The following is a 24860-nucleotide window of genomic DNA, read 5'->3' as shown; positions in this document are numbered from 1 at the left end:
TCTCTCTTGGTGTTCCAGACATGACAGCTTCCTGTGGGTCCCAGAAACTCCTCCCCTCCTGTCCTTCTCTCGTCCATCTCTCCTCTCGTCCAGTCCTCCCAGACGTTATCGCATCTCCTACCTGGAAAGCTAGTCTCCATTCACATCAAGCTACATGTTTATAAGCATGCAATCTGCCACCCGCAGCTGCTTCCTGCTTCCTGTAATGATGTCATCGTCCCAGAACCAATCAGCAGCCAGGTGGAAATCCAGCAACAGATTGAACTGTGATGTAAGATCTAACATACACACACACACATACATGTACGTTCTCAAAACTCGGTCAGGTCAAAAACACAGATGGAATCAATAAGAAGCAGGAGAGAAAAGGTCCATCTCTAACTCCTCCCCTGTCTCCCCTCTCCTCCCCTGTGTCCCCTCCTGTCCTCCCCTGTCTCCCCTCTCCTCCCCTGTCTCCCCTCTCCTCCCCTGTCTACCCTCTCCTCCCCTGTGTCCCCTCTCCTCCCCTCTCCTCCCCTGTGTCCCCTCTCCTCCCCTCTCCTCCCCTGTCTCCCCTCTCCTCCCCTGTCTACCCCGTCCTCCCCTGTGTCCCCTCCTGTCCTCCCCTCTCCACCCCGTCCTCCCCTGTCTCCCCTCCTGTCCTCCCCTGTCTCCCCTCCTGTCCTCCCCTGTCTCCCCTCTCCTGTCTACCCTCCTGTCCTCCCCTACATTTACATTTACATTTATTCATTTAGCAGACGCTTTTGTCCAAAGCGACTTTCAAGAGAGAGCTTCACAAAGTGCATAGGTCACTGATAATAACAACAAGATAGCCCCACAGCATTGCGGGTAGTCAAAGACAAGAAGTACATATTGTGAACAACCAAAAAATAGTGCTAAAGGGAAGAGACCATAAGAGCATGTAGTTAAACAAGTTAAAATTACACAACATTGATCTCTAAGTGCAGGTGTACCTGTAGGAAAGCAATAAAAATAGGATTAACTAAAAAAGAAGAATACAACAGTTTAAATCAGCTACCACTAACCAACAAGAGCAACAGTCTAAGCAAGAGTCATTGTGAACCTTGAGGAAACTAGCGTTGGATTCAGCAAACCATTCCTAAGTACCATTGTACTCCCGGAACAAGTGCGTCTTGAGCCTTCTCTTGAAGGTGGAGAGACAGTCCGTGTCTCTGATGGAGGTGGGGAGTTGATTCCACCACTGGGGTGCCAGGCAGGAGAAGAGCTTGTGCTGGGACCGGGCGGTCTTGAGAGGTGGGACCACCAGGCGGTTGTCTGAAGAAGACCGTAGGTGGCGGGTGGGGGTGTAAGGCTGCAGGAGAGACTTGATGTAGTCGGGCGCAGTTCCATTCACTGCTCGGAAGGTCAGTACCAGGGTCTTGAATCTGATGCGGGCCGTTATGGGTAGCCAGTGGAGGGAGATGAGGAGCGGGGTAACGTGGGAGCGTCTGGGTAGATTGTAGACCAGACGGGCCGCTGCGTTCTGAATTCTCTGAAGAGGGCGGGTTGCGCATGATGGGAGACCGGCGAGCAGCGAGTTGCAGTAGTCCAACTTGGAGAGGACAAGTGCTTGGACAAGCAGCAGGGTGGAGTGCTCAGACAGGTATCTCCTGATCTTCCGGATGTTGTAGAGGGTGAATCTACACGACCGGGAGACCGCAGCAATGTGGGCCGTGAGGGAGAGCTCGTCGTCCATGGTCACCCCAAGGTTCCTGGCAGAGGATGAGGGGGTCACCGTCGCAGATCCCAGGGTGATTGAGAAGTCATGGGAGATGGAGGGTTTGGCCGGGATGATGAGAAGTTCTGTTTTGGCAAGGTTCAGCTGGAGATGGTGCTCAGTCATCCAGGCGGAGATGTCTGCGAGGCAGGCCTCAATCCTAGCTGAGATCCCCGGATCGGTCGGAGGGAATGACAGGTACAGCTGCGTGTCGTCAGCGTAGCAGTGGTAGGAGAAGCCATGGGAGGTGATGATTGGTCCAAGTGAGGTGGTGTACAGAGAGAAGAGGAGGGGACCAAGGACGGAGCCCTGTGGGACACCAGTGGAGAGCTGGCGATGGCCTGACAGTTTGCCTCCCAAGGAGACCTGGTAGGATCTTCCCGACAGGTAGGATGAGATCCACTGGAGTGCAGTGCCAGTGACGCCCATCTCAGAAAGTGTGGAGAGCAGGATCTGGTGGTTAACCGTATCAAACGCCGCAGAAAGGTCCAGCAGAATGATGACGGATGACCTGGAAGCCGCTCTGGCAGACTGGAGGGCAGTGGTGACTGAAAGGAGGGCAGTCTCTGTGGAGTGGCCGGTCTTGAAGCCCGATTGGTTGGGGTCGAGCAGATTGTTCTGAGAAAGGAAGTTAGACAGTTCGTTAGATACAGCACGTTCAATTGTTTTAGAAAAGAAGGGCAACAATGATACCGGTCTGTAGTTCTGGAGGACGGCAGGGTTAAGGGAGGGTTTTTTGAGTAAAGGGGTAACTCTGGCCTGTTTGAAGGCAGAGGGGAAGGTGCCAGAGGTAAGAGAGGAGTTTAGAACATGGAGCAGAAAAGTTATGATAGAGGGGGAGATGGTTTGAAAGAGAGGGGAGGGGACAGGATCAAGGGGACAGGAGGTGGGGCGATGAGAGAGAATGAGGTCAGAGAGCTCTGCCTCGGACAGGGGAGAGAAGGAGTTTAGACATTTAGTTGGGTCAGAAATGGAGGGTGAGGGGGTAGGAAGGGTGGGTTTAGGGAACCGACTGCTAATGTCGGCGACTTTTTTCTCAAAGAAAGAGGAGAAGTCGTCTGCTGTCAGGGTGGAGGGAGGGGGTGGGGGAGGTGGGTTAAGAAGGGTGGAGAAGGTAGAGAAAAGTTTGTGGGGGTTTGAAGCGGAGTTAATTTTGTTAAGAAAGTAGAGGGTTTTGGCACCAGTTATGTGAGAAGAGAAGGATTTGAGGAGGGAGTGATACTTATCAAGGTCCAGACCGTCTTTGGACTTGCGCCATCTCCTCTCAGCTGCTCGAAGGGTCCCCCTCCCTCCCCTGTCTCCCCTCTCCTCCCCCGTCCTCCCCTGTGTCCCCTCCTGTCCTCCCCTGTCTCCCCTCCTGTCCTCCCCTGTCTCTCCTCTCCTGTCTACCCTCCTGTCCTCCCCTGTCTCCCCTTTCCTCCCCTGTCTCCCCTCTCCACCCCGTCCTCCCCTTTCCTCCCCTGTCTCCCCTCTCCACCCCGTCCTCCCCTTTCTCCCCTCTCCTCCCCTGTCTCCCCTCTCCTCCCGTGTCCCCTCTCCACCCCGTCCTCCCCTGTCTCCTCCCCTCTCCTCCCCTGTCTCCCCTCTCCACCCCGTCCTCCCCTGTCTCCTCCCCTTTCTCCCCTCTCCTCCCCTGTCTCCCCTCTCCTCCCCTGTGTCCCCTCTCCACCCCGTCCTCCCCTGTCTCCTCCCCTCTCCTCCCCTGTCTCCCCTCTCCACCCCGTCCTCCCCTGTCTCCTCCCCTTTCTCCCCTCTCCTCCCCTGTCTCCCCTCTCCTCCCCTGTGTCCCCTCTCCACCCCGTCCTCCCCTGTCTCCTCCCCTCTCCTCCCCTTTCTCCCCTCTCCTCCCCTGTCTACCCTGTCTCCTCCCCTGTCTCCCCTTTCCTCCCCTGTGTCCCCTCCTGTCCTCCCCTGTGTCCCCTCCTGTCCTCCCCTGTGTCCCCTCCTGTCCTCCCCTGTCTCCCCTCTCCTCTCCTGTCTACCCTCCTGTCCTCCCCTGTCTCCCCTCTCCTCCCCTGTGTCCCCTCCTGTCCTCCCCTGTGTCCCCTCCTGTCCTCCCCTGTCTCCCCTCTCCTCTCCTGTCTCCCCTCTCCACCCCGTCCTCCCCTGTCTCCTCCCCTCTCCTCCCCTTTCTCCCCTCTCCTCCCCTGTCTCCCCTCTCCACCCCGTCCTCCCCTGTCTCCTCCCCTTTCTCCCCTCTCCTCCCCTGTCTCCCCTCTCCTCCCCTGTCTCCCCTCCTGTCCTCCCCTGTCTCCCCTCTCCACCCCCGTCCTCCCCTGTCTCCTCCCCTCTCCTACCCTGTCTCCCCTCTCCTCCCCCGTCCTCCCCTGTCTCCTCTCCTCCCCTCTCCTATCCTGTCTCCCCTCTCCTCCCCTGTCTCCCCTCCTGTCCATGATACTGCTGCAGAGTGCACCGTGACACTGCACACAGCACCCTGATCCACAGATCTAGGGTTTCCGCCTGGCCAGACTGCCTCCAACAAGACCAGACACAAGCTCATCATCTTTCCTGTCCTAGGGTGGGCTGGGCTTGGTCTGTGTATATTTGTGTCTATGTGGTGTGAAGACTTTATAGCTTAAGGACCACAGGTGATAAAGTGTTGTGACCTTGTCAGCATAATACTGCTGAATGAGGGGGGAGGGAGGGGCTTGTTGTGGGGGGTGGGGGGATGTTGTCATGACGATAAGCATGTCCATGTTCTATTGATCCTCAACATTCTGAAGTGGTATTTACATTCCCCCCTGCAGGAAAAAGAAGCTTCAACTCAATAACCTTAATGCCTTCCTGACCTCTTTGCTGCCCTGCACAATATCCTAGGGGATTTAAGGTCCTGTCCTGTATTATTGTTTAAAATCCATCCTTGGCTGATTTGAGTCCATGTCAGCTTACACAGAAACAGCTCCCTGATGCATGGGTATAAGGAGGGTCTGGTGGTGTTGGACAGATCAGAGTGCTGATCAGCCCAGCTCCCTGATGCATGGGTATAAGGAGGGTCTGGTGGTGTTGGACAGATCAGAGTGCTGATCAGCCCAGCTCCCTGATGCATGGGTATAAGGAGGGTCTGGTGGTGTTGGACAGATCAGAGTGCTGATCAGCCCAGCTCCCTGATGCATGGGTATAAGGAGGGTCTGGTGGTGTTGGACAGATCAGAGTGCTGATCAGCCCAGCTCCCTGATGCATGGGTATAAGGAGGGTCTGGTGGTGTTGGACAGATCAGAGTGCTGATCAGCCCAGCTCCCTGATGCATGGGTATAAGGAGGGTCTGGTGGTGTTGGACAGATCAGAGTGCTGATCAGCCCAGCTCCCTGATGCATGGGTATAAGGAGGGTCTGGTGGTGTTGGACAGATCAGAGTGCTGATCAGCCCAGCTCCTTGCATGCTGAACAGTGAAGAGCTCCACAGTCACAGGTCCAAACCGCACTTCTGTTAAATATCCTCTTTTCTCTTTCTCCTTTCCTCTCTGTCCACCCATCACCCCTTTTTCTCTCTCTTTCCACTTTATTCTCTTATTTGATCTGGGAGGGAGTGTGTTTTAGGTGAACTCTAACCCCCCCTCCCCCACAGTAGACTGGCTAGTCAGGGATCTCGAACCTTGCCAGCAGTTGAAGCTGTTTAATCAGAATCGCCATAGTGGATTATTTTGTATAATTACAGTTTTTTTTTTTATGATGCTGAGATTTGGACATGCTTTATTTCAACCAATTACTTTTTTTAGGATTACTCCTAACCCTATTGGTTAGGTTAGGGTTATGATTCTAGACAGAACATGATTCTAGACAGACAACCCCCACCACCCCAATCCCCCCTTCACACCCCCACCGCCCACAAGGAGAGCTGGGAGGAAGGGGAGAGATGAGGAGAGCTGGGAGGAAGGGGAGAGATGAGGAGAGCTGGGAGGAAGGGGAGAGATGGGAGGAAGGGGAGAGATGAGGAGAGCTGGGAGGAAGGGGAGAGATGAGGAGAGCTGGGAGGAAGGGGAGAGATGGGAGGAAGGGGAGAGATGAGGAGAGCTGGGAGGAAGGGGAGAGATGAGGAGAGCTGGGAGGAAGGGGAGAGATGAGGAGAGCTGGGAGGAAGGGGAGAGATGAGGAGAGTTGGGAGGAAGGGGAGAGATGAGGAGAGCTGGAAGGAAGGGGAGAGATGGGAGGAAGGGGAGAGATGAGGAGAGCTGGGCTAGTTGTGTGAAACGACAGGAGTTGCTTCTCTGGTCCACTTGCCGATAATCACACAGCGCTCTAGCTGTTGCAAAATAGGAATGAATTCCGAACGTTTTAAGCTGTTTTGTCCGAATTTTTACATCCCAAGCACTTTTTTTTAAAGGACATTTGTAGAATATTGTTGTTCATTTTCATTTTGGGGGTCAGATAAACCCGTATTTTGGATAAGTCAGTATCGCGCTCTCCGCTTCCCCTTTAACGGCTTCAAATGTAGTATGAAACAATTCACAGAAAAATTGGTTACCGTTCCGCTTGAGTGATGGGGGCAGCAGCGGAGCTACATCAAGAAGCGCACATGATAAACATCCCCAGGCGGCGGAGCGGAATGATAATGTGAACATGTGTCACTCCGCTGCATCGGGACTCCGAGTCCTGGATTCCACGCAGGGATATCTGGAGTTCCCGCGGAGTATTTTACGTGGTGCTTGTGGGGTCTCTGTCGGTTATCCTTGAGCTGCTTGTCAGATTGGTTGTCTGGGACGCGGAGCGGGGCGGCAGCTCGAGCAGCGAGTTCGACTCTCTTCTTCATTTGGTTGCAAGCCGCGGTTTGGATGTGTTGTTGACAGCCTGGTGCGCTCTCTCTTAAGTTGTTACTCTCATATGTGCCTTCTCCTGGGCCGGGCTGTTCCTCCTCCGCGGCGGGGTGCTGCTCCGGAGCGCCTTACTGCTGCTGGCGAGCTGTCACTGGCCGAAGCCGCTGCACAGTCTCTTCTGCACGGTGCAGACGAACATCTGCTGTCGTTCACCGCCACGGTGGTAGTCCTCGCCTGCCTTACCGGGGCGGTTCTTATGGTCCTCGGGCTCGGAGTCTCCATCATCATCTTCATCAGCATCATCAGGACCGTGTCTCTCGGATCTCTGAGGGAAGTTTGGACCGACTGGAAACCGTTCCTGGCCTACTCGGTGGGGGTCCCGGGGGTTTTGCTTGCGAGGTATGCTGACCGGCTTCTGCCGGTGTCCATGCGGTACGGGACGGGGTGCTGCAAGTCCGTAGTGGGGGCGAAGGAGGAGGATATCCCCGTGTGCAGGAAGCGGGGGGCGGTCTCGGGGGTGTCCTCGGACATGGCCCAGAGTCTCAGCAGCAAACCTCACCGCAGCAGCTCGCTACCATGCATGGCCAAGGATCAGGTAGGATGTCCGTTAACAGTCCGGTAAAGCGCTGCTCAGGTCTTGGGAGTGCTTTATCCGGGATATGTACGTCCGGTTCTTGTTTTTAGGTGGGTAATCATTGGCAAAGAAGGGACACGTTGACTACGCACCAGAAAACTAACACTATTGGGACACGCATTCAATGAATAGGCTGACTATTAATTTATTAGAAACAATTAAATAATTCCTAATATGAATGAATCTGCGTTTAGATCTTCAATATGTACGATGGAGTCTAGGTAGCCTGGCCATCTATATTTACTCCTTATATTTACATATATAGTGCATGTTTTATTGTGAGGACTATTTCTCAACGCATCACAAAGACGACCACGACATTCCAAACCGGGCTGTTCGTGTTTGTTCTCCGTCGTTATTAACGGTGAAATAGGTCACTGTGCATTCGCGTGCTCGTGTTTTTGATAAGCAAATGTAGACCTCCTCCGCTCAGCCAATCAGAGGACACGCTAGACTGTTCGATGCGGAAGAGAAACGAGGCAGCGGGAACCGGCCCCGGGGCGGTGTGTGGAACACCGGAGTACACGCGTGAGAAATGACCCCATCCTTCAGGTAGGCTACGAACTCACCTGAGACACGCGCACCGTGCTCGTGCTGGGCTGCACCGACTCAAACTCGGTCGCGTGTCCAGACTCCAGAGGTCATTGGCGGTTGAACCGATATCAAACAGTTATCCCCTCGCGAACGGTTGTCTTTCTGCTTCTGTTTACCCAGTGTTTCTGGACCGCAGATTATATGTGCACGCGCTATACAGTGGTCCTCTGAGTAGTGACGCGGAGAAAATAAATGACTGTTCCGATGACTGTATGTGTGTGCAGGCATGTGCTCGAGCGTGTGTGTGTGTTTGTGTGTGTGACTGCATGTGCGTACGAGTGTTTGTGACTGTGTGTGTGTGTGTGAGTGAGTGCTGGTCCACTAGGCTGTGTAGAGCTCCCCCTGGACCAGGTCTGCAGGGACATCTCTAGCTGGGGTCTAGGGTGGAGGGACACACTCATAGCCTTTATTTATCTGCATGAACCATCAAACATGTTCTCACACTAGCCACACTGCATATCTATCTCCACCTATATCTACAGAAACAATTAGTCTGCCTGTGCTGAGTGTGTTCTTCCCAGTGATGCAGTCTACTATAAAGTAGTGTTGGAAGATGTTGCAGTACGGTCTAATATGAAGAATAATCTCAGCAGTGTAGATATCTGTAAAATACTACTACTAAATACTCGACAGGAAGTACTGGTGGGCATGCCGGAAGTGCTGTAGCATGTGTGTCAGACTAGTGAAGACAGACGACAGACAGACAGACCGACAGACTGACAGATCGATTTTGTGTTTTAGGGTCAGGTTCCACCCAAACCCAGAAGGCTGTCAGATTCCTTATTGATCTTTAACCAGGTCATGGTTTAGGTGACAGACAGTGCACAAACCACACACGCATACACACTCAACCTGATACATAGGTCAATTTATTCCACTACACAGCTGCTGAAGGGAGGGCGATTTTGTCATTGTTCCTCCATTGTGTAACTGTCTATTATCAACCTGTGTCACAGGGAAAGAAAGAGAGAGTAAGAGAGAGAAAGAGAGGGAGAAAGTGTGGGAGAACGAGAGTAAGAGGTTAAAGATGCTTTAAAGTGGAATTGAAAATGACTTTTAAGTTCATCACACCACAGAAGAATGTGTTGTTGACGCAGGCCGCACAGACCTAGTTGGCTTTAGAGGGCTGTCACCAGGGCATGGAAGCTCCTATTGGGTCAAGATGTCAATCGAAAGGGCAGAGTGTAGCGGCCATTTTAAGACTATCCCCGTGTTTGTACTCGACCCACATCTCCTCCTATGAGCGATAGTGCGTGAGAGACTGAAATTAAAATAATTGGCAAAGGAAGAATGAAGCAACAAGATTGTGGCTATGTGTGGATATAATGCATTGTTTGGACAACTACTCGACATGGTTAGATACTTTGAACCTTTGGGAATGTAAGCAGATGAGGTTTTGATGGGTTGTGTGCATGCCTGGAACATTCCGAAGTATTGGTAGGTAAGTAAAAAAAAAAATATCTGGCTGTGTTGAAGGAACGGTCACCGGACAAAGACGTTGATGGCACTTGCTGTTGCGGCTTGATCTTGAATTGCTTTATTGCAATTGCAGCAGAAGAAACGTAGCTTTCCAATGTTGTATAACATGTGTAGCACTCTAAAAATTATATTTGTTAGAATTAAGTGCGTCGTAACTGAGGGAGGGAGTGGCAGTATTTCAGTATGGCGGGCGAGACAGGACCGTAAACAGTTTAAAGCTCATTCGATTTTGCTGATTCCATTCCAGATTAATTTAGTTTGTACTAGAACAACTCCCCTTCAGAAAGAGAAGGTGGAGAGATGGAAGAAGAGTGTGAAGGAGAGAGAGACAGACTGGCCTGATGCACATGGAAGATGGTATCTTCCCAGTAACTCCCCCAGGGTTAGTGATTGTGTAGGTGTGGTTGTGTATTTGTAGTTTGGGAGGGACTCCTGGACAGATGAGATGAGAGCAGAAGGAGTAGTGAGGAGCATAGAAAGGAAATTAAAGCTGTGGTGGTCTAGTCTGGGCAGGCAGGCAGGTTGTGGGCGGGAGGAGGGGTGAGGAGGAGAGCATACTACCACACTACTAGTATTATTGGGACAAACTAATATAATGGTTGTATGGGTGTTCTTCTTCTGTGGTGCATGTTGTTCTGACCACCAGGCCACAAAACCTCCAGAACTTGAATCTGCAGAACTCCAGAACCTGTAGAACATGCAGAACTTCTAGAACCTGTATAACCTGCCTCTGCAGGGCAGGATGAAGAACACCATACAGCTGTGCCCACTTAACCCAAACCAACAATGTGTTTATTATGCCAGACGGCCTTTGCTCTTTGACCGAGCGTATCCTAGAAACAAACTATGTTCAATATCAACACTTCCTGTCTTGTCCTCCTCCACAACACCTGGCAGCATCAAGGCAGGGAATTGGCTGAGGCTGCCTGGGTAGCAGGGCAGGGAGGGAGGAGAAGGCAGGGGTGAGGAGAGGGGGAGGAGAGACAGAGATGGAGAGACAGAGTTGAGGAGGAGAGACAGAGAGTTGGAGAGAGGAGGAGAGACAGAGTGGAGGAGGAGAGACAGAGTTGGAGAGAGGAGGAGAGACCAGGAGCATCATGGCACTTCAGAGAAACAGTTCCAACCAGGTAGGGTCCTTGCAGCCTGGCTGTGTGTGTGTGGTGTGTGTGTGTGTGTGTGTGTGTGTGGTGTGTGTGTGTGTGTGTGTGGTGTGTGTGTGTTCTATGGGCGTATGTGAAGCCCTCTGTGATATGCTTGCGTGTAAAAAAGGGCTATACAAATACATGTTGATTTGATTTTCTATGTGTGTGTATATGTTCTTTGATTGTGGTTCAAATGAGTTTGAAACCCATCGATCGTGTTTGGGGGAGGTTGAACATTAACGAATGTGTCTAGATGATGGAGGGATGGATGATGGAGGGATGGATGATGGAGGGATGGAGGGATGATGGAGGGATGAGATCAGGTGAAAAACATTCCCAAATTTAGAAATATTTCAGATATATTAATATTTTAGAAAATAAATAATATATATTTAACCTCCTTCCTCTTCATCTTTTTCTCTGTAGAACTATCTAAAGAAACAGAGAGAGAAGAGCGAGAGAGGAACAGTGAGACAGAGGGAGAGGGAGGGAGAGAGAGGAACAGTGAGACAGGGAGAGCGAGGAACAGGGAGAGAGAGGAACAGTGAGACAGGGAGAGAGAGGAACAGTGAGAGAGAGGGAGAGAGAGGAACAGTGAGACAGAGAGAGAGAGGGAGAGAGAGGAACAGTGAGACAGAGGGAGAGAGAGGGAGAGAGGAACAGTGAGACAGAGGGAGAGAGAGGAACAGTGAGACAGAGGGAGAGAGAGGAACAGTGAGACAGGGAGAGAGGAACAGTGAGACAGAGACAGGAAGAGAGAGGAACAGTGAGACAGAGACAGGAAGAGAGAGGAACAGTGAGACAGAGGGAGAGAGAGGAACAGTGAGACAGAGGGAGAGAGAGGAACAGTGAGACAGAGACAGGAAGAGAGAGGGCCGAGCGTGTCTGTAGTGAAGGAGGAATGAGGGGCGATGAGGTGGTTATGTTGTTCTGGCTGTGAAGAGGCTCTGCATTAAGATGCTTCTGTTGTCAGGACAGCTTTCATCCCTAACCTGCCACACTCACAAGATCACTGAGATATTGTGGTTATGGTGGCAATGATGAAGATGATGGTGATGGTGATGATGATGGTGATGATGATGGTGGTGATGATGATGGTGAGCAGGGCAGGGGAGGGGAGGGCAGTGGAGGGGAGAGTAGGGCAGGGGAGAGGAGAGGGGGGGAGAGGAGGGGAGGGGAGGAGAGCAGCTGGAGGGTGTGTGCAGATGGGACAGAGTTCTGTTGAGAATGATCATGTGATCTCATTAGCACACTGAGTAAGCACAGCAGGGAGTGTGTGTAAGTATGCATGTACGTACGTGTGTGTGTGAGTGTGTGTGTGTGTGAGTGCTGGTACGTGTGTGTGTGTGTGATTATGCATGTACGTGTGGGTGTGTGTGTGTGTGTGAGTGCTAGTACGTGTGTGTGTATGTGTTGACGTGTAGAGGGGTGGTCTGCCTGCTTGGTTAATGTGATCAGTCTGGATATCTGAGAGCTATAGAGGGTCTGTTTACTGATATCAATGACATCATACTTCTATGCTGCACACATACAGTCAACATTCACACACACACACACACACACACACACACACACACACACACACACAGAAGTAGTGTGTGCGTCAGAGCAGTGTGACGTAAACCTAACATTGCACCATCCTCGCTTCATGCCAACTTGACTCTGTTTAACACTCTGTCTGTCTGTCTCTGTGTCTGTCTCTCTCTCTCTCCCCCCTCCCCCCCTGCCCCCCTCCCTCCCCAGTCTCCAGGCACCAGTGTGATGGTGGATATCTCGGTGATGGGGGAGGCCCATGGTCTGGTCTCAGACCTGCTGGCTGACCCCTCGCTCCCCCCCAGGGCCTGGGGTTCCCTGAGGGTCGTGAGCACCCTGCTGAGCACCCTGCTGAGCACCCAGGTCCTCCCAGCCCCCTGCCGCCCCCCTGGGCCCCCTGCCCACCCGGTCCTTGGCCACAACATGCGCTCCTGCTCGGAGGAGGTGGAGGGGGGAGACAGGGCGGAGAAGTTGGCCCTGCCGAAGGTACAGCAGCAATGCACACACACCCACATGGGCACACACGCACACTCTCTCTCTGTCTCTCTAACACACACCCAAGTCTCTGTCTGTGTCTCTCTAACACACACTCACAATTATATACAATATCAGTCTGAAATATTGATATTGGCGTGTGTATGTGTGCATGTGCACGTGTGTGTGTGTTCATGTGTGTACGTGCACATGTATGTTTGTGTGTGTGCATACACGTGTCTGTCTGTGTGTGTTTGTCTGTGTGTGTGCGTGGGTGCACGTGTGTGTGTGTGAGTACACGTATGTGTTTGTCTGTGTGTGTGAGTGTGTGCACACGTGTGTGCGTGCACGTGTGTGTGTGTCTGTGTGTGTGTGTTGCAGCGACTAAGGCGGAGCTTGCCTCCAGGGTTGCTAAGGAGAATCTCGTCGTCGTGGACAACCACCACCTCAGCAACAGGCCTGCCCACCCTGGAGCCTGGTCCAATCAGACGCGACCACTGCAGCGCCAAAGACATCCCTTCCTGCAGGTAACACACTCACACACACTCACACACACATCTTTAACCAGACCCAAACTACTGTGTGTCTGTGTATATGTATGTGTGTGTGTGTGTATATGTATGTGTGTGTGTGTGTATATGTATGTGTGTGTGTGTGTACATGTATGTGTGTGTCTGTGTATATGTATGTGTGTGTGTGTGTATATGTATGTGTGTGTGTGTGTATATGTATGTGTGTGTGTGTGTATATGTATGTGTGCTTGTGCCAGTACTAACAGTGATCTGTGGAGCAGCTCAGGGAAGTCACACCTCCTGTCTTCCTCCTACTCTGGCTCCGCCTCCAAACACATCTACAGCAGACAACATGCAAGAGCAGGTGCGTGGGAGTGTTTGTGTGTGTGTGGGTGTTTGTGCATGTGGGGGTTTGTGTGTGTGGGTGGGTTTTCTTTTGTCTGTGTTTCTGCTTTAAGATCAATTCACAGTTTGACAGCACATCTGCTTGTGTATCCCATGAACCCATTTTCTCTCTCCAGGTCACCCTACCTGCTTGTTCTCCCCCTTGGCCTCCCCCTGCTCGTCCCCCCCCCTACAGGGGAGCCCGGTGTCCAGCCCCACAGCCAGGAGGTCTGTGGAGCACCCCGGCCCCCCTGCCCGGGCCCCCAGGCCCCCCCGCAGGCCCCTCACGCACAGCCTGAGCGCCCCCAGCTCCACCACACCTCCCTGGAGCCCCCCACCTCTCTGTAGCAGGTACACACACACACACACACACACAGACACACACAGAGACACACACACAGACACACACACACACACACAGACACACACAGAGACACACACACAGACACACACACACAGAGACACACAGAGACACACAGAGACACACACAGAGACACACACACAGACACACACACAGAGACACACACAGAGACACAGACACACACAGACACACACAGAGACAAACAGAGACACACACAGAGACACACACAGAGACACACACAGAAACACACACAGAGACACACTCTGTGTTTTGGAGGCCAGATGAGATGTCCTGACTGGTGTGCATGTGTGTTGCAGCTGTGGTCGTCCATTCATCCAGCAGGGAGAAAGGCATGAGGAGACTCCACACAAAGGTGGGGAGTACAACACCCCACATCACCCCACACACCCCACACACACCCTCCATCACCCCCCACACACCCTACACACACCCCACATCACCCCCCACACCCCACACACCCCCCACATCACCCCCCCATCACCCCCCACACACCCCACACACACCCCACATCACCCCCCACACCCCCAAGTGCGTCTTGAGCCTTATCTTGAAGGTGGAGAGACAGTCAGTGTCTCTGATGGAGGTGGGGAGCTGGTTCCACCACTGGGGGGCCAGACAGGAGAAGAGCTTGTGTTGAGACCGGGTGGTTTTGAGCGGTGGGACCACCAGGCGGTTGTCTGAAGAAGACCGTAAGTGGCGGATGGGGGTGTAAGGCTGCAGGAGAGACTTGATATAGTCGGGTGCAGTCCCGTTCACTGCTCAGAAGGTCAGTACCAGGGTCTTGAATCTGATACGGGCCGTGATGGGTAGCCAGTGGAGAGAGATGAGGAGCGAGGTACATGGGAGCGACTGGGTAGACCAGGCGGGCTGCTGCGTTCTGAATCCTCTGAAGAGGGTGGGTTGCACATGCTGGGAGACCAGCGAGCAGCGAGTTACAGTAGTCCAACTTAGAGAGGACCAGTGCTTGGACTAGCAGCTGGGTGGAGTGCTCAGACAGGTATTTCCTGATCTTCCGGATGTTGTAGAGGGTGAATCTACACGACTGGGAGACCATAGCAATGTGGGCTGTGAGGGAGAGCTTGTCATCCATGGTCACCCCAAGGTTCCTGGCAGAGGATGAAGGGGTCACCGTTGCAGATCCCAGGGTGATTGAGAGATTGTGGGAGATGGATGGTTTAGCCGGGATGATGAGAAGTTCTGCTTTGGCGAGGTTCAGCTGGAGGTGGTGCTCGGTCACCAGGGAGAGATGTCTGTGAGGCAGGCCTCAATCCTCAGGCCTCAATCCTAGCTGAGATCCTCGGATTAGTCGGGGGGAACGACAGGTACAGCTGCGTGTCGTCAGCGTAGCAGTGGTAGGAGTAGGCATGGGATGATTGGTCCAAGTGAGGTGGTGTACAGAGAGAAGAGAAGGGGTCCAAGGACGGAGCCCTGTGGGACACCAGTGGAGAGCTGGCGAGGGCCTCACAGTTTGCCTCCCCAGGAGACCTGGTAGGATCTTCCCGACAGGTTGGATGAGATCCACTGGAGTGCAGTGCCAGTGATGCCCATCTCAGAAAGTCTGAAGAGCAGGATCTGGTGGTTAACCGTATCAAATGCTGCAGAAAGGTCCAGCAGAATGATGACGGATGACCTGGAAGCCGCTCTGGCAAACGTGCCGGAGGTAAGAGAGGAGTTTAGGACATGGAGAAGAAAAGTTATGATGGAGGGGTAGATGGTTTGAAAGAGAGGGGAGGGGGCAGGATCAAGGGGACAGGAGGTGGGGCGATGAGAGAGAATGAGGTCAGAGATCTCTGCCTCGGACAGGGGAGAGAAAGAGTTTAGACATTTAGTTGGGTCAGTCATGGAGGGTGAGGGGGTAGGAAAGGTGGGTTTAGGGAACCGACTGCTAATGTCAGAGACTTTTTTTCTCAAAGAAGGAGGAGAAGTCGTCTGCTGTTAGGGTGGAGGGAGGGGGTGGGGGAGGTGGGTTAACAAGGAATTTACTGTGGCAGGGAGGTGCATACAATAAACATACACACCCCATATCACCCCACGCACCCCACACACCCCACACTCCCACCACACACCCCACACACCCCACACCCCACACACACGCCACATCACCCCACATCACCCCACACACACGCCACATCACCCCACATCACCCCCACACCCCACACACACGCCACATCACCCCACATCACCCCCCACACACACGCCACATCACCCCCACACCCCACACACACGCCACATCACCCCACATCACCCCCACACCCCACACACACCCCACACACACGCCACATCACCCCACATCACCCCCCACACCCCACACACACGCCACATCACCCCACATCACACCCCACACGCCACATCACCCCACATCACCCCCCACACCCCACACACACGCCACATCACCCCACATCACCCCCCACACCCCACACACACGCCACATCACCCCACATCACCCCACATCACCCTGGGTCCCTCAACTAAAAGGATCCGTAGGATTTTGGATTTGTGCAGAAAATAAGATGTGATAATCTGCCTCCCCTCCCCCTATCCAGACGACCCTGTCCTGGCCTCCTCGGACTACGACAGCACCTACGAGACCAACCACAGCGACAGCAGCGACTTTGCACTGACCGAGGAGGGGGGGGGGTAGACAGGCCCCCAGGGACCCCGAGAGGGGCAGGGAAGCCCCCAGGGACCCCGAGAGGGGCAGGGAAGCCCCCAGGGACGCCGAGAGGGGCAGGGAAGCCCCCAGGGACCCCGAGGGGGGCAGGGAGTTCCAACCCGAGGCCCTGCTGGTGCCCTCGCTGCCCTCCCCAGAGGTAGGTGTATGGGGGCTGTGTTGGTAATTGTAGATAAGGAACCACATTTCCCCTTCCTCCTGTCCCTCACTCCTACCCCAGCCTCTTCCTTACTCCCTCCTCCCCCTCCAGGACCCTCCCCTACTGGCCACGGAGCTCCTGGTGATGTCAGAGCTGGAGCCCCTGATGGGCCAGCTGACCAGCTGGAACTTCCCCATCTTCACCCTGGTGGAGAAGACCCACGGCAGGACTGGACGCATCCTCTCTCAGGTTAGCATTAGCCGGTTAGCATTAGAAAGGAGAGCTTTTGCCACTCAGCATTAGCAATGATAGCATTAGCTAGGATAGCTATTTTTGTCTGTTTTTACTTTACAGGTGAATTTTTTCATGTCAGCTAAGTAGCAATGCATCCAATGAGAAAAGTTCTTGTTTTGACGTGTGTGTGTCTCGCAGGTTTCATACAGGCTGTTTGAGGACACAGGTTTGTTTGAGACCTTTCAGATCCCTGTGAGAGAGTTCATGAACTACTTCACTGCACTGGAGAACGGATACAGAGACATTCCCTGTGAGTCACACACACGCACGCACACCTCCAAGCCTCCATATAGACACACGTAGAGAGATACACACAAAATATATAGAATTCCTTATCCATTCAGGGGGCACACATTTACATTTAGTCATTTAGCAGACGCTCTTATCCAGAGTGACTTACAGTAAGTACAGGGAAATTCCCCCGAGGCAAGTAGGGTGAAGTGCCTTGCCCAAGGACACAACTTAATTTTGCACGGCCGGGAATCGAACTGGCAACCTTCTGATTACTAGCCCGATTCCCTAACCACTCAGCCACCTGACGCCCTGTACAACACAGCAGCATCCTCCCTCCTCTCCCACCTGACTGTTCTGTGTGTGGGCGCTCTCAGCTGGTGTGTGGTGGTACTGCAGCGTGTGCTCTTATCCCCAGACCATAACCGGATCCACGCCACCGATGTGCTCCATGCAGTGTGGTACCTCACCACCCAGGCTGTGCCAGGACTGCCCTCCCTGCCCCAACACACACCCTGCTCTGGTGAGGAATCACACACACAACACGCACAAGAACTGGAGGACTGTCTGTCTGAAGATGTCAGTTCATCTGTGTAAACTCACCCCCCACCCCCTTTTCTTACTTCCAGATGGTGAGCCGGGTTTGATCTCCCCCTTCCATGGGGGCTACCTGGTGTCCAGGATGACGTATGGTGGCCCTGGCCCTGGTCCTGGCTCCAGGGGCCTCTCAGGTCTCATTCCGGCGCTGGAGCTCATGGCGCTGTACGTAGCGGCCGCCATGCATGACTACGACCACCCCGGTAGGACCAACGCCTTCCTGGTCGCCACCGGTGCTCCCCAGGTGAGGGGTAGGGGGTGAGGGGTAGGGGATGAGGGGGTGAGGGGGAGGGGGGGGAGGGGGTGAGGGGTAGGGGGTGAGGGGGAGGGGGTGAGGGGTAGGGGGTGAGGGGGAGAGACATGTCTTCCTATTTTTATATATCTATTTTATATTTTTATATTATACATATTGTCAGTTGTTTAGAATTGGTTAGACTATTGTACATTTCTACTCTTATTTAAGATCTATGTTTATTATATGCACCTTCCTGCCACAGTAAATTCCTTGTTTGTATGAACTTACATGGTGAAAAAAACAAATTGGGATTCTTGTTGTGAACTAAGATTTCTCTCTCCCCCAGGCCGTTCTGTACAACGACCGATCGGTCCTGGAGAATCACCACGCCGCCTCCGCCTGGACCCTCTTCCTGTCTAGGCCAGAGTACAACTTCCTGTCCAGCCTGAGCCACGTGGAGTTCAAGCGCTTCCGCTTCCTGGTGATCGAGGCCATCCTGGCCACCGACCTGAAGAAGCACTTTGACTTCCTGGCAGAGTTCAACGCTAAGGTATTAATATGGTCGTGATAATATTGTCTCATTCTACACAAGGGTTAGGTTTAGACGACTGTACACTAGGGATGCAAAGATTAGAGATTTTGATGGTACAATTTAGTCTGCGGAATAATCACGGTTTCACGATTATTATGCATAATTTTATTTCACAACATTAGGGATGTATAAAATCACAAGAACATTCTTAAATTTGAGGTTTTATTTGACAACATGTCTTTGATGGCTTTTGTTTTTAATAGTTGCTTTTCGAAACCGAAATCATAGTTACCAAATAATACAGTACCAAATAAATAAAACATAATTGTAAATTAATGAATTAAACTACTTTTTTAAGTGCGCTTGTCAGGAGTAAATCCTAGGGCGTAACTGAGATGGGGAGCCTAAAATAATAACGCCGACTAGGCTACTTATCGTAGAGTGCAGTATAATGTTTGTGTGGTGAGTTTCCAAAGTTTAAAACAATATTATTTTTGAAAGGTAGCAAACAAAAGTTACAAAAAAAGGTTGCTAAAAAGGTTTCTAAAAAACTATTACCTTTTGTTTGTGTGAAAACAATTTTTCTAAAGGTTTTTTAAGTACAAATCTTACAAAAATCTTCCAAAGGTTGAAAAAATAGTTTTGAAAAAAGTTTTCAAAGGTTGACTTTTTTTTCAAAAGAGTTTTGAAAAAAGAGTTTTGAAAAGTTAAAACAAGATATATTTTTTAATGGGGTCATTGACTGTTTTTGGGGGGTATTTCACACTGTTCCTTAAGATCTCCGAATAGGGTATGTAACATTGGTCGGGCTGAAAATGGCCCTGGTGCTGTTCTATGCAGGGGAGTCAGGTGGCTGAGCGGTTAGGGAAGCGGGCTAGTAATCTGAAGGTTGCCAGTTTGATTCCCGGCCATGCAAAAATTACGCTGTGTCCTTGGGCAAGGCACTTCACCCTACTTGCCTCGGGGGAATGTCCCTGTACTTACTGTAAGTCGCTCTGGATAAGAGCGTCTGCTAAATGACTAAATGTAAATGTAATGTATCCCCCCTGGTGCTTCCTGTGAAATTGTCCTGGGAAAAAATGCTAGGATTTCTCCTTTTAGGGTACTCTCATGAATTCATAGATGAGCTGCGCGCTGATTGGTTGGTTTTCATAGAGTGAAGCTGCGGAGCAAAAACGCAACACGGCCACAGCACTCACTGAAACAACGAAAGTGGACACTTGAAATAAAACGTGCAAATAAATCTATTGTGTCTACACAACACTGTTTTCAACAGATTTACCAGATATCATTTGAAATGATTACGTTAGTTTTTTCAACTTCTGTTATCGAAGTAAACAGCGTCGACTTAGGTGGGTAACGTTACAGTTTAGCAACCAAACTATTAGGGCTGTCCACACTCAGTCGACTAGTCGATTTTCTGGTCGATATGCTCTTGGTCGACTAAGATTTTTTCAGTCAAGCTGCCGTATGTCAGTGTGAGATTTGATTCCCGCTTGTGTCATCATTGCTGAATTAACTACGAGTACACAGAACAGCTCGCAGCTAAACTAGTGTCTGAGATCCTGGGTCAGAACATCAGAGGGCTGGTCTGTATGTAAATGTTGAGGCGTGACAAAGGTGATGCTATATTTGTGACGTCACAAATACAGCTTTTTCAAAACCGATCGTTTTACAGCTGCAGTTTTGAAGTTGTGAGATTTAGATAGTAATAAGTCAATGGACACCTTATCAACCCTAATGACCCCTCTAAGTTGCTAAAAAAGGTTATAAAAAAACGATATGGTATGTGTGTGTGTGTGTGTGTGTGTGAAAAACAAGTTTTGAAAGGTTTACCAATGTATCCCAATTGGCTATATGCACACGACAGTGATACATATTTCAGGGAAAAATAGGCCAGGTCTAAAACTTCTGGTGGACTTTTAATAACCAATAAATGTTTGATGTCTGGCTCGGGGCTTCCCCTACAGGTGGGGGAGGAGGGCTGCTCGGGGATCGACTGGACCAATGAGAATGACCGTCTGCTAGTGTGTCAGATGTGCATCAAGCTGGCGGACATCGACGGCCCACTGAAGAGCCGGGATCTGCACCTGCAGTGGACCGAGCGCATCGCCAACGAGTTCTACCAGCAGGTACCTCTAGAACCCTCACAGTTCTGCCAGCAAGTACCTCTAGAACCCTCACAATTCTGCCAGCAGGTACCTCTAGAACCCTCACAATTCTGCCAGCAAGTACCTCTAGAACCCTCACAGTTATACCAGCAGGTACCTCTAGAACCCTCACAGTTCTACCAGCAGGTACTTCTAGAACCCTCACAGTTATACCAGCAGGTACCTCTAGAACCCTCACAATTCTGCCAGCAGGTACCTCTAGAACCCTCACAGTTCTACCAGCAGGTACTTCTAGAACCCTCACAGTTCTACCAGCAGGTACTTCTAGAACCCTCACAGTTATACCAGCAGGTACCTCTAGAACCCTCACAGTTATACCAGCAGGTACTTCTAGAACCCTCACAGTTTTACTAGCAGGTACTTCTAGAACCCTCACAGTTATACCAGCAGGTTAGCCTGACGTTGTCATACTCATAATTCTAGTCAGAATATGAGTCTGAAAACTCTCCGTTGGGCTGTGACTACGGGGCGTGTTTCAACCGAACTCGTAAAACAAATGCCTCTTCGCTCAATTGGATGGACCTACAACCAATCAGAGCAACGTAATATGTTGTTTGTTGAAAACAAATTCAACCCAAGCGCTCTTTCGTGACGTTGTTGATTACGTTACTGTTGATCGTCTGTCCATCATCGTATAAAGCCCGCCCTGGCAATTTCATTGGTCCGTCCCGATTCTGGTTTTCTGTAGTTGTCCCCAATACGAGACCCTCCAGACCCAACTTCCCGACCAAATTTTTTTGTGGGCGGGGAGAAGTTGGGCTGGCAGCCAGGCAACCAGCAGGTACCTCTAGAACCCTCACAGTTCTACCAGCAGGTACCTCTAAAACCCTTAAAGTAGATGAGGTGGCCATGGAGACAAGAGTCCCATTTGTCCTACAAATGTTCCTCCACAAATAGCCTGACAAGTAATTCACCGTTACCTGGCAACAGACGCACTCACTCCGAAGTAACAGTGCTTCTGATTGGCTGATGCTGATGGGTGCCTAGCACCCATAGTGTGTCTGTGTGAATGTGTGTGTGCGTGCATGTGCAGTAGGTGTCTTGTGTGTGTTTGTGTTTGTTTTTGTAAGTAGTTGTGAATGTAGAGAGAAGGAGGGAGAGAGAAGGATGGTAGAGAGAGAAGGAGAGAGGAAGGTGGGGGGAGAGAAGGAGAGAGGGAGGTGGGGGAGAGAAGGAGGGAGGGAGGTGGGGGGAGAGAATGAGAGAGGGAGGTGGGGGAGAGAAGGAGAGAGGGAGGTGGGGGAGAGAAGGAGAGAAGGAGGTGGGGGAGAGAAGGAGAGAGGGAGGTGGGGGAGAGAAGGAGAGAGGGAGGTGGGGGGAGAGAAGGAGAGAGGGAGATGGGGGAGAGACTGAGAGAGGGAGGTGGGTGAGAGAAGGAGAGAGGGAGGTGGGGGGGGAGAGAAGGAGAGAGGAAGGTGGGGGAGAGAAGGAGAGAGGGAGATGGGGGAGAGAATGAGAGAGGGAGGTGGGGGAGAGACGGAGAGAGGGAGGTGTTGTTGCTGTGGAGGAAAAATCCTTCTGACCCAGATATGTCATGAGTGACATCTTTCATTCATACACAGACACACACACAAATGCGCACACACACACACACAATCACACCCGGTCACACATACTATGACTGCAGTCACTCTCTAAAACGTTTGTCTGCCAATACTTTCTATCTCCATGTGTCTGTCATACACACACATTCACATCCTCACACACACTCACAAATGCATGTGCACACTCACATGCACAGTCACACACACACACACACACACTCACACATACACGCATACTGTAGACATGAATACACACACACATTGGAGGCCGGGTTTAGATCAATGTTGCTGCACTACCAGAGTTCTTGACGCATGGGTGCATATCACACACACACACAGTGAAGCCTGTGTAGATCAAAGTTGTTTTACTGAGCACCCACTCCTGCAGTTAGAAGTCTCTTTCCTCTTCTCCTTTTTTTCCTCCTCTCCTCCTCCTCTCCTCTCTTCCTCCTCTCTTCCTCTCCTCCCCCTCCTCCTCCTCTCCTTCTCACTTCTTCTCCTCCTCTCCTCCTCTCCTCCTCCTCCTCTCCTCTCTTCAGACTGCTGACCCACTTTGAAGCTTTATTATTTAGGAAGAGGAAGGGGGGAGGGAAGGAGGTGGTGAAGGATGAGACGGAGATTAATAGAGTGAGAGGAAAAGAGAGAGAGAATAAGCGTGAGAGAGGGAGAGAGAGGTGGGGTGAGTATAAGGGTGATGGAAGAGAGGGAGAAAGAGAGATATGTCCAGGTTTGATTGCATGTGAGTCTATTTTCTACTGTGTTAGGAGGGTTAGGGTTATGTGTTAGGAGGACTGTATATATGTGTGTGGGTGTGTGTAAGACCGTATGTGTGAGCATGTGTGTGTGTTGAGGCCTGCATGAGGAGCAGAATTTTTCTACCAGAAGTGTTCTTGTTCTCCCTGGGTCCTGCTGCTGCTGAACAGTACACACCTGATTACCAAGGAGCCTTTGCTGCTGTGTAGACAAGCATTGCTCTTCCTGACTGAAGGCATCACAGTGGATAGCAGAAGTAGAACAATTTGGCCTCAAGTTTGTGACATATATGGTTGTCATCCTCACCTGTCTTCCCATAATGCACCTCTCCAGGGGGATGAGGAGGCCAGGCTGGGATTACCCATCAGCCCCTTCATGGACGGCTCCGCGCCCCAGCTGGCCCGGCTGCAGGACTCCTTCATCAGCCACATAGTCGCCCCGCTCTGCTCCTCCTACCACGCTGCCGCACTCATGCCTGGACACTGGCTCAGGGAGGGGGGGGAGGAGGAGGAGGAGGAAGAGAAGCAGGAGGAGGAGGAGCAGGAGGAGGAGGAGCAGGAGGAGCAGAAGGAGGAGGAGGGTACGTCAGAGTACGATGCTTCCACAAGCTCAGACAGCTCTCGTGAGTTCTACTTCCTTAACATCCAACCTCTCTAACATCCAACCTATCTAACATCCAACCTCTAACATCCAACTTATCTAACATCCAGCCTATCTAACATCCAACCAATCTAGCATCCAACCTATCTAACATCCAACCTCTCTAACATCCAACCTCTCTACATTACCATTTATGCATTTAGCAGACGCTTTTATCCAAAGCAACTTCCAAAAGAGAGCTTTACAAGTGCATAGGTAACTGATCATAACAACGAGATAGCCCCAAACATTGCGGGTAACCAAAACATGAAGCATACATTGTGAAAACTAAATAAGTCCCAAAGGGAAGAACCATAAGAGCATGTAGTTAAACAAGATACAATTAAACAACATGAACCTTGAAAAGTGCAAGGGTGTACCTGGAAAAAAGCAGGCAAAAAGGCACTCTCTAACATCCAACCTGTCTAACATCTAACATCCAACCTTTCTAACATCCTACCTCTAACATCCTACCTCTAACATCCAACCTCTGACACGTGTGTTGTCCTACAGAAGCAGGTGTGAGCAGGAGGAGAGGGAGGATGGGCAGGAGGGTGTTCTGTCCAATTACCCAGCAGCTCCTGCAGAACCACCAGATGTGGAAGAGTGTCATCGCCATGGAAACAAAGGAAAAGGCGGTGAGGGGGGAGGAGCTTAGCTGCATCATCAGTCCTGCCGAGCCAATCACAGCCATCCGTGAGGAGGAGGAGCCAACCAGCAAAGAGGAGCTAATAGATGATGAGGGTGAGAATGGGGGGCTTCCGGAGAAAGCGAAGTGACCGACCAGTCAGAGAGTTTGCCCTTTGACCCTCCTGAAACAGGAAGATTGAGACATTCCCTCAATGGCCTGACGTCAGATATACAGTCGCCAGCACATCACAGACACAACACTATAGAAACAAGGGAAAAATGTGCCTATAAATACCTAGGGGGGCACATTAAATACCTGGGGGGGATAACCCTAACCCTGGGGGGGGATAACCCTAACCCTGGGGGGGATAACCCTAACCCTGGGGGGGGATAACCCTAACCCTGGGGGGGGGATAACCCTAACCCTGGGGGGGATAACCCTAACCCTGGGGGGGGGGATAACCCTAACCCTGGGGGGGGATAACCCTAACCCTGGGGGATAACCCTAACCCTGGGGGGGATAACCCTAACCCTGGGGGGGGTAACCCTAACCCTGGGGGATAACCCTAACCCTGGGGGGGGGATAACCCTAACCCTGGGGGGGGGGGGGGGGGGGGGGGAGATAACCCTAACCCGGGGGGGGGGGGGGGGGAGATAACCCTAAACCTGGGGGGGGATAACCCTAACCCTGGGGGATAACCCTAACCCTGGTGGGGATAACCCTAACCCTGGGGGGGGGGATAACCCTAACCCTGGGGGATAACCCTAACCCTGGGGGGGATAACCCTAACCCTGGGGGGGGGGATAACCCTAACCCTGGGGG

At 51.7% G+C, this 24860-nt stretch overlaps 1 pseudogene; it reads left to right on the top strand.

The window, feature by feature from the left end:
- Window positions 1–166: 166 nt before the first annotated feature.
- Window positions 167–24367, top strand: LOC124469804 (annotated as a pseudogene).
- Window positions 24368–24860: the final 493 nt, after the last annotated feature.

The sequence above is a fragment of the Hypomesus transpacificus genome, chromosome 7 (assembly GCF_021917145.1).
Source record: "Hypomesus transpacificus isolate Combined female chromosome 7, fHypTra1, whole genome shotgun sequence".
In the NCBI taxonomy this organism is placed as follows: Eukaryota; Metazoa; Chordata; class Actinopteri; order Osmeriformes; family Osmeridae; genus Hypomesus; species Hypomesus transpacificus.
Note: the sequence above shows the minus strand (reverse complement) of the source record. Positions and strands in the feature narration are given on the sequence as shown.